Here is an 11,195-nt window from a genome sequence, read left to right as displayed (position 1 = left end):
CTGTAATATTGATTTTAAAGAAAACCTAGACACAATCATGGTTATATTTATGACAGATTCTACTCTGAAACATTGGCCTACTTTTACGTGAACACAAAGCAGGATATGACGTTTGGTCATATGGTACATGGCAACTAATCAGCATACCTGCTTATATAGACATACATGTATCAGTAATTTTCAACAATATTGAAACATTCTGTGTCATAATGAGAATAAAGGAATATGCTATGGATTCCAAATAATGGAAAACAATTAGTCACCCAATGTTCCATTTACCTTCATACGCACAAGGTTTTTAACAGGTGTGCCACTTCCTTTATCAGATTGACACATATACAATCATTTAATTCCATTATATTTAGACAAGAGGAAACAGAATCAAGAAGAGTTTGCTTTTTTCTTACAAATATTCTATATGCATCTATTATATTTAACCTTTTGTATTTCATACATCCAAGTTTACAAATCTTAAAAGATTATATTTCACATGATCTTTTACCTTTATTAGTTATCTAAAATGCTATATATTTTATTTGCAGCCCCTTCTGTTGTCATATATCATAATGTCTTCAATCTGCATGCATACTTCCTGAACAGAGACCCTTTGTTTATTCAGAATACTACTTTTGCTGTAGACAATTTGCATTAAAATAAAGATCCCTCCCTGCTCAATGACCATAAGCGCCGAGCATAGGCCTAAATTTTGCAGCCCTTCACCGGCAGTGGTGATGTCTCCATATGAGTGAAAAATTCTCGAGAGGGACGTTAAACAATATTCAATCAATAATTTGTATTACTTATTTCTAGCAAGTAGGTCCATTTGTGAAAAACATGTATTGGATTTATCCCTTCATATTTAAATCAGAGTCTTGAATAACGATGTTAAGTATGCATCTTTGGTTAAATTAATGTTTCATTTTTCAGTCCTCAGAATTGCACCAAGCATTGTAACTTTTATTTAGTGGCGTTACAGCATAGTTAAATTGTATACTGTAGTTGAGATTATTGGGAGTTTATCTTGGAGGCGGTAATGTGGCCACTCCAAGCATTGTAAAATTTATTGTATGAAGTTACAGAATAGTTAAATTGTATACTGTAGTCGAAATTTTTGGGAGTTTGTCTCGGAGGCGGTAATGTGGCCGTTCCAAGCATTGTAACTTTCAATTTATGGAGTTACAGCATAGTTACACTGTATAACTATCTTGTTTAATTTTAATTTATGTGACTTAAAATCCATTGGAGAATGAAATGAATTCATGCCTTAATTTTCATCTCTTGGGTTGATAAAGATATTGGTAATTTTGTTGTAACTGATCTTTTCAAACTTTAATGAATATTGCAACCTTGATATTTTCAAGAAGTAAATTATATAATATTTTGATAACTGTGCATCTATATACATTTTTTTTTTTTTAAAGATTTGGCTAGAACAGAATAAAGTTTCTTGGATATGGTCAATACTGAGTTGACAAGGTTCTTAAATATGGCCAATACTGAGTTAACAAGGTTCTTTATCGTGCCACACCTCCTATGACACGGGACCTCGATTTTTTTGTGGTCTCATCCGAAGGACCGCCCCATTTAGTCGCCTCTTACGACAAGCAAGGGGATACTGAGGACCTATTCTAACCCGAATCATCCCGTGTGGATCTGGGTTTGAATAGGTCCACAGTACCCCTTGCTTGTTGTAAGAGGCGATTAAGTGGGGCGGTCCATCGGATGAGACCGCAAAAACCAAGGTCCCGTGTCACAGCAGGTGTGGCACGATAAAGATCCTTCCCTGCTCAAAGGCCATAAGCGCCGAGCATCTAGGCCTAAATTTTGCAGACCTTCACCGACAATGGTGACGTCTCCATATGAGTGAAATCTTCTCTTAGGGACGTTAAGCAAATATACAACCAATGTAACCCGGATCCCCACACAATGAACTTTTCTAAAATGGTAGTTAAGTTTTTAAAACCACCGGCTAGAAATTGGTGTATGATACTTTTTGTAGTATGACCTTGAAATAAACATGTTATTTGTATTATAAATAAATAGCATTGTTTCTTCTCAACCTCAGAAAAAACAGTGAGAAGCAGATGTTTAGTGTGTTTGATAAAATGATAATGTATTTTTCACACAGCAAGAAACAATTCATAATGGCTTTGAATTGCCCGAGAAGAATTTTAAGGGTTGCGTGCAAAAAAAAATAATTCCTAATATTCATTATATTATAGAAACGTTTTTGATAGTTGTATTAAAGTGTCAGTTTTATTTATACATGGCAAGTTTCTTTTCGTTTTCTCTGATTTTTTAAAAGATTGAAAATCTTGTACAATTGTTAAGTGGTACGTAAATTATATCACCAGCAAATCATCTCCCTTGCGTTGACCAATGAAATAAATTTTTCACATCATGCATTTTCTGCCTATCACAAAGGAGAGGAAGTGTATTGTCCGAAGACTAATGCCTCGTTCACACGGATGCGCATTAAATTTGATGCGAAGTAAAATAATGCGCATTAAATTAATTCGAATTAAATAGTGTTCACACGGCAGTAATATTTAATGCGAAGTAAACTAATGCGCATTAAATTCGTATGCATCTCCATTAATAGGTGCGCGAAATAAAGTAAAGAATAGACTATGTTATTGAAAATTATTTTTATAGATATTTTAATGAATAATGTGTAGATACAGAATTCTTTGTTCAAAACGCTATATACATGTAGTATACTACATGTTTACAATTTACATGCATAACTGATCTACACATAAGGAGTTTTGTGTGTTTATTTATATGTTCCCAAGAAATTACTTGTTATTTCTTCTGACGACCAGCATTCAATCTAGACAATATATTGTTTCTTCACAGGCCCAATTTTAAAACTTCGGAACGTCTTTTTCACCATTTCGCTGACTACTGTTGTGACGTAATTTTTAATTACTAATACGTATTATAAGTCTACTATGACGTCATATGGTAAAAAAGAAAATCATATCACTATTTTAAGGTAGCTATTGATAGCTAGCCCCCAAAAAACCGCTCATTGAATTTTTTTCAATTTTATTTATTATAACATTTTGACTTTATCCTAAAACATATCAAAAAATCAACAAAAGTAATCAGGTTAATTTCCGAGGAAAGCGAGATTGAAATCCATTCTTTTGCAGCCCCAAAAGGCAAAAAATGCCAAAATTGAGCAAATTAACACAAAAGCCAATAAAAATTTTATTGACACCAGAAATATTGTTTGTCATATATAGTTATGTAAATTAAACACAAACAGATAAAAAATCAACATGGATTAGAAATTCAAAATGCATCTAAGGAAAACATTGGCATGATTCGACTTGGCAATTGGCCAAATTTACCCTAAATATGGCGTTTCTCAAATACTATCAGGCATACATTTTCTGACAACAAAATTCTGCTCATAAAATTTCTGATTTTATTTCATTTTTACAATAAGTCAAGTAGTATCTAAAATATTGAATAGAAAAAAATATACCAAATGAGGTTTAATCTGAAACTATGTCAGATTTTGTAACCCTACCCCCTCCCTTCTAGAAATGAATTTTAAGAGATACAGTCAGCAGAGATAAACTACTGACCTTAAATGATTAAGCATTCCCAAATTACCATATTGAGCATTCAAACTCACAATACTAGAAGTTTCTATGAGCCATTTAAGAATGACATATAGTGTGTGCTATTGCAGTTGACCTTTTCGCACTCACAATGATTGCCTAAATATTTAGTTATTTTTCATACAATTTCTTGTAATAACTGGACCAAATCTATTACCTATACATATTTTTTGATAGAAATTTATATCACTATACAGTATAATACACCAAATATGTTTAAATAACCATTTCATATTTCAATAAATAATTAATATCAATGGAAAGAGACCCATGGACTGCCCATGGATCACTACATTTAAGTCCATCTGAGTCATCTTACCCTCACAGATAGGTGTGTCTTTCATAAGTTTAAGATTTCTAATTGTAGTTTCACATGGAACCAAAAACTCACTATTGGATAACTGAGAATGCATGTACATGTATATTTCATTAACTAACTGAAGTTTTCCTCAGGTGAAGGTCTATGTTCACTGTATGTATAAGGGGGGGTGGGGGGGGGGGGGGTGAATTAGTTCCATTATGAACTTTTCTAAAAATTTGATATACATTAATGTATCTATGATGTATGTTTCAACTAAATTTTGAATTACAAGGAAAATTCAAACACATTGATTGAAGTTATAAAATTGATATTCTATCATGTGCACATTTTTTACTAATATATCTAAGAAAGAATAATCAACATTGAAATTTCCTTTACATCTATGCAATATTATTGTCTTTCAAAAGGCATGTACTTGTAATATACGAGTACATGTACTTGTTTTCCCTTAAATTCACAATTTAGTTTAAAGTATGTTGTATAACATCCACTGCTCTGAGCTCATATAAGTGAATTAATGTTTTTCATCCAGTCCCAAATTTTGCAGTAGTTCTTTAATCTTCGGAACTTGATCAAACATTTTTAAATTTGTGGAGTTGTGGGGGTCCAGGGGATATGTCATCATCACTGTAAATGGAGTACCTGTTCAAAATATAGATAAATATATTTAAATATAGCAAAAAAGATGAATATCTGATATACTCAGAATTGTCTTTACAAATGTTTATCAAAAAAAATATATAGTACCTCCCTTGCTGTTATACTTGTTGACTCGAAATCCACTTCAACCTGCACTGGTCCTATCTAACCTCCCTCGGTCTTCAGGCTGATGCCTAGAAAAAAGATCATCATAATTGATATTTGCACAGTTAGGTCTATATTATACCATTGAGTAATTAGATTGCATCAGACAATGTGAATTTTAAAACTGTGTCTCAACACATATTCAGTTAAAATTTAAATACTGATGTTTCAAAATTATAAATTGCAATGAGATGACATGTATATATGTTTTCATAAACTGCCATAGACTTATCATATCTGTTTTATTTACAAAATATGGGTCAAGAGAAGGGCATACGTGTAGTATACATATCTTACTTATGCAGACTTGTGATTAATTTACATTATTTAAAAAGGTTTTGCCAACCTACATGTTTGTGTGAAACATGAAACTTCAGGTTTGATATATTTCTTAGGTCACTGAAATTTCAAAGTAATAGTATACATGTATACTATAGTCTAGGGAATTATAATTCAACACATGCCCCCCCCCCCCCCTCCACTTTTTATCTGGTTCCCTCATACCCCTAGATAGTAGGTCTATACAGATATTTGTTTTTCATTACTTTTAAACACGTAGTTCAAGGTATGTTATTTTCGTAACGATTATTTTCATAACGATATTATTATTTTCTTAGTAAAAGAGTTGTGAGAGCCCTTGTTTACAAATGTGGTATACATTTACATGACATCCGTTCGTTTACAATCACATGCACAGGTGGGAGTTATATTTTATGTACATATGGAATACATATATACATACAAAATAATACATCTACTGTATGTCGTGTGTTTAAACTTACAGATGTTATTATAAATCTCGTTGTGAAATGGCAGAGGAAATGTGAGTTGAACTTTTGAATACAAATTTATGGCATTTTTTCACTCACCAAACGAAACTATGATTTCGTTGTCCAAGTTCAATGCATCCACCAACTTCCTCTTCTTGCAAGAAACTTTGTTTAGCCTCTCAATGACTGTATAAACAGTATTTAATCTCTCAGCATGCAGCACTCGGACATTACGATGCATCAATCAACAACTTTGTTTACGTAGCGCATCTATGTACATGGATTGGTGGTGGGTTTAACATTTCGATTAGCAATAAGTTTCACACAGATGAAACATTTGATCTACCATTATTACAGACATTGACGTATACTTATGTGGTATGTGCATATTTTCTGTAGGCGAGTCAGTCACAGCAACAAAACACTTTCGGAACCCCTTTTTGTTTTTCGACTATTCTATGACGGAGTAAGGAATTCCGGAAAATGAATTCACGTGAAAATACACAATTTTTACTGATCACGTGGTTGCTATCCGTCGCTACCTTAAAACATTTTTGTCGTATTCAAAAACAATTCCTTCCACATGTATTACTCAGTATGCCTATGCAGAGCACAGATTTACGTCTGATATTAGGGTAGGGTGGTCTAATTTCGACCACCTGGGTAATTTCGACCGATGGTGTTTTACTTCAGTAAATATGTCATTGTATGTATCATGCCATTTTCCGGAAATAAAATACTTTCTCATACAATTTTTGAATTTTATTTTCCGAGTTCTTACAAAACATTTGTTTGACTTTGATGGTTACCACGGAAATACTTGACAGACTAGACACCCCGGGAATTTACGAACGACAACAACACCATAAAAGGTATCTTAAAAATTCATCAAACTATCCATTGTTGTTATTGTTAACAAAAAGATGAAATCGAATTCAGAAAATAATGAAATATATATGTAAACTGTATGATTACATCCATTTAACAACAGAAATGTTTCAGAGTAATCGGTCGAAGCTACCCATACACAATTTCATTGCATGTGGGTTATTTCGACCGATATGTAAATATAGTGTTTAAGTTTACTATGGCAGTGCAAAAACTCACACAACTTAAAGAGTGTGTGAAATTTTTTAAATACTTTGAAACGAATTATCTGACATCCTAGAATAAAAAAAAGAAGAAGAAATAAAATATTTGAGCATTCCTGAAAGCCACCGCCTCTTCAGATAAAAAAAATAAATCACACGATGTGTATTAAAAAAAAAATTGCATCCCCTTACCGGACGCGAAATTTAGCTGAACAACCGAACTGAATAGCATAACAATATAACATTCGTATTATTCAATTATTTTCAGCATGTATCAAAACTTGACAAAGATGATTCACAAACGAGAGATTGGAGTACACGGAAGTGACGGTTCTATCTTACAAACTTTAGTTAGGAAGGAAGTAATTTATTTTCTTGAGAACGAAGTACTTTTTGACCACGAATGCTTGATGGATCTTGGCTCCCTTTTAAAATAAAGTTGTCATCGAATTTCCGTATTGGCATATGTTTATATGAAGTCAAGAAAAACCAAAACTTGACGAGGGAGAAACGAGTATCGTGTTTGTCGCCGGTTCTCTTTGTCAGACATGTACCTTACTAGACGAGAATATCCGCACTGCCATAGAAGATTACAGAGAAGAAATTGAAATGTTTTCATTGTAAACGTTTTAAATAAAAAATAAAATAAAAACTCGCACGGTAATTTTTTTTTTTTTTTTTTTTTTTATTAAAGCACAAAATAAATTTCCTATTTTAGATGCCGAGGAAAGGACAGAATATTTATGTCAAATACAAAGAATCAGATCTGGAAAATGCGGTGGATGCTGTAAAGTTGAAAGGGATGAGTTACGGAAAAGCATCCAAAATGTTCAAAGTCCCCAAAACAACAATAGTTGATCATGTGACCGGAAAAATTAAAAAAGGTGCAAAACCGGGACGGAAAACGGTATTTCCAATAGAAATAGAAAATACTATAGTGGAGAAGGTTTTGGCTGCCGCAGAAAAGGGCTTTGGGGTCACCAAAAAGCAACTCGTAATTAAAGTTGCTCGCCTTGCCAAATTAAAAGGTTTCACATTTCAGAATGGGGTTCCCGGAGATGACTGGTGGAGAGGATTCAAGTCTAGGCATCCAGAAATTGTCATACGCAAACCAGAGCAGCTGTGCACTTCGCGTTCTCGAATGCTAAACAAGACGGTGGTTAACAAATATTTTGACGATCTTCATATAATCATCAGAGAGAATAATTTAGCGGCGTGTGATGTATGGAATGCGGATGAAACTGGAAAACAATTCTGTCACAGTCCCTCTGCCGTTCTTGCTCAGCGAGGGGTTAAGTCTCTGCCAGGAAGAACCTCAACCTCTCGCCAGAATATTACAATACTGGCATGCGTCAATGCTGCTGGTAACAAGATGCCTCCGATGTGTGTTGTCAAAGGTAAAACTCCGAGATGTTTGGAGTCATTTGCAACTATAGATGCACCCCAAGATACAGTTTGGACTTATCAAGAAAAGGCTTGGATGTGCGACTTGCTTGGCGAGCTGTGGTTAAAAAATGTCTTCCTTCAACACTGTGGAACTCAAAGTCCACAACTTCTCATTTTAGATTCACACAGTTCTCATGAGGTGTTAGGTCTTTTGGAGGCAGCTATTTCTCATAACATCATGATAATGGCATTACCTCCTCACACTTCCCATCATCTGCAGCCACTTGACAAGTCAGTGTTCGGGCCCTTCAGTAAGGCTTATGACAGAGCATGCTCAGAATTTATGGCAGACCACCCTGATCACCAAGTCAATAAGGTCACTTGGCCAAGATTATTTAAATCAGCATGGGACAAATCAGTTACGGCTGACAACATTAAGAGTGGGTTTCGTGCCACTGGTATCTGGCCTATGGATGCCAACGCTTTGCCAGATTATGTTTATTTGCCATCGGAAGCTTTTGACATTCCCTAGAGCACCCAGCTCTCTACCTCCTCTGCACCCCGTGACTCTCAGCCATCTACCTCCTCTGCACCGCTTGACTTGTCTTTAACTCTCCTTGCCGAGACAGCCGTCTCATTAACTGAACATGTCAATGAATCAAGCAGCTCAACTGACCCAGGGTGGATACCAGACGACATGGCTATCCTGGATGCTCAGATACCCCCAGCAGACGTTGGGACGCTTTTGAATGCATTAGGAAACGGTGCTCTTGAACTGACTGCCGCCGGCGATGTGGACAGCAGTACATATAGTGCACATAACTGGAATACTGAAATTGATGACATCTTCTCCATTCCGCAGCCTACTCCAAAGATTCTTAAATCGTCATCTTCTGGCAGCATTACCAGTCATCGCCTTCTCACTAGCGACGAGGTTGTCAACGGAAAGCGGGAAAGACAAGCTGCAAAGGAAAATAAAGAAAAGAAAAAACAACCAAGAAAGAAAATCAATAAATCTTCATGACTTTACTTTATAGCTGTATAACAGAATTTCCTTATATGCAAGTTTTATTATTTACCTACAATCACATTTCAAGTTTTAGCAACTTAAAGGGACTGATTCACAATTTTACCTTAAATTTTGTTTTTCACTTTTAATGATCAAAATCTACTGTATAATGTGTTTGAAAGAGTTCACATAAAAATTAAGGTTATACATCATCACAGAAGCTCATCTTAGAGAATTTATTATTTGTTTTGTAAACAAAGATTGCGATACGTTATTGTTTACGGAATTTTCAAAAGAAATGGATATCGATCTAAGCATTATCATATCTTTCCTTTTTCAAGCATTTTTTGGGTGAAATGTGTCATCTAAAAGTTAAAATTTGTGACTATGCAAAATTAAGATGCATTATATTACAAAATCAATATTTCACTTGTTTGTTTGTTTACATAAAAAGACTCGAGTCTTTGTTTACATAACACATATTTAAGGCTAAAATATTGATTTCATTCATGCATTCAGGAGGTCAAAATTTTGGCTGTCAACATTAAATGAGTTATATTTCTAATGTTTATACGGTGGTATATTTAGGACACAGAATTTTTTTTTTTTTCAAAGATACTAGGCAAAAATTATCTCGTGCGCACGACATAATATCTCGTGCGCACGACATAATATCTCGTGCGCACGACTTATTATCTCGTGCGCACGACTTATTATCTCGTGCGCACGACATAGCATCTCGTGCGCACGACATAATATCTCGTACGCACGACTTATTATCTCGTATTCGTGTTTTTATCAGAAGGAATTGAACGACATCCAGCTTCTTTGAAATTTGCATCCGATTCGAAGGTCAAGAAACGAGCACGTACTCCATGGACGTCCAGTTATAATGTACATGTCACCAGAAGATTACGGCACCAGGGATTATTTGTGGCTGTCTAATGATCGGTTTTTAAATGCATGCAAAAATGAGTGTACTTTTAACCACCCTAATTTAAATACAAATGATCCGGATTTCGATAGTATTTGTCGCATTCTGATGGAAGAAAATGGCTGGCAAATGCCAGACTGTGCTTCATCTGGCCGGGAACTGTATGGAAAACTAAAAGAAAAACTGTGGAGGTTGTTGTACTGATATAGAATTAAATCAGCCAATGTATCAATAAAATTGTTTAAGTGAATGACAGATAGTGCGTTATGGATAATTGCAGACTGATATCATACATGTTTATGAGATTTTTATCGATATCAAGAGATACTAGTATGAAAAAAAGAAATATGAAAGGAAGTGAAATTAATAAGTTGTCATAGGGCTTCAAATTGAAGAAAAGATAAAAGGCGATGCAAGGTTTCATCTTGCCGCTATCCTTAGGGCAGTCTCGCACATGCTTACTGACCGTGGGCCAACTCATTAAATTTTTCTTGTTCTTATGATTAATTTATGCCCTAATCCGATTGGCTTCTTCACACTTTTGTGAAGGAAATTTCTCCAATCGTGTTAATTCTTACGGATTTATCTTAAACAACTGCTTTTTTTTCATAACATGATCTTCGTTTTCATACCGAGTTTCACTTTCTCATTGTTGGATAATTCATTAAAATGAGAAAAGTTCAATGTGTTGGCTCACGTGTGCGAGACTGCCCGTGGGTTTCCAACGAAGATTTTTATAGGTTATATACAATGCTTACCCAATTCAAACGATTTCAATAAATACCAATAACTTGTAATCAATTTTTATAAGCCATTATTGGCCAATCCTGCTCCTGGGTCACTGGTCATTTCTCACTGTTTCTACTTTTAAAATTGTATGTGGCTGTAAAGTTTCCACATAACGATGATGTAATTTCCTCTTGTGACCGTATTATAAATTGAAAGTATACAACACAAGGATAATTACCTTGTTCATATACACCATATTCAGCGCAGTTTTTAACACACACACACACACACTCGCACACACACTCTCTCTCACGCAATGAATGGGGAAAACCTGAATGTAAACCTGCAAATGCATAAGAGCACTAGCATACTGTTGTAAAGAAAGTATTAATGTTTAGTTACTGAGGACAAATTGCATGTACCAAATTAAATCGAAACTGACTGGTCTAACGGTTATGTAGCTAGGAAAGGGTTATAATCAAGCTTTTATATAGAAAACATGTGATAATAAGTCG

At 34.7% G+C, this 11,195-nt stretch overlaps 1 long non-coding RNA gene across 1 annotated transcript; it reads right to left on the bottom strand.

Moving 5' to 3' along the window:
• Window positions 1-3,203: 3,203 nt before the first annotated feature.
• LOC130049482 (uncharacterized) lies at window positions 3,204-6,053 on the bottom strand. The gene is made up of 3 exons (XR_008797999.1): window positions 5,631-6,053; window positions 4,705-4,790; window positions 3,204-4,599 (listed from the first exon to the last, which is right to left on the bottom strand). It is a non-coding gene; the product is annotated as an uncharacterized LOC130049482 (long non-coding RNA).
• Between the last annotated feature and the right edge of the window lie 5,142 nt (window positions 6,054-11,195).

This window comes from Ostrea edulis, chromosome 1, assembly GCF_947568905.1.
Source record: "Ostrea edulis chromosome 1, xbOstEdul1.1, whole genome shotgun sequence".
Classification (NCBI taxonomy): Eukaryota; Metazoa; Mollusca; class Bivalvia; order Ostreida; family Ostreidae; genus Ostrea; species Ostrea edulis.
The sequence above is the reverse complement of the archived record's forward strand: the minus strand, read 5'-3'. Positions and strand labels throughout refer to the sequence as shown.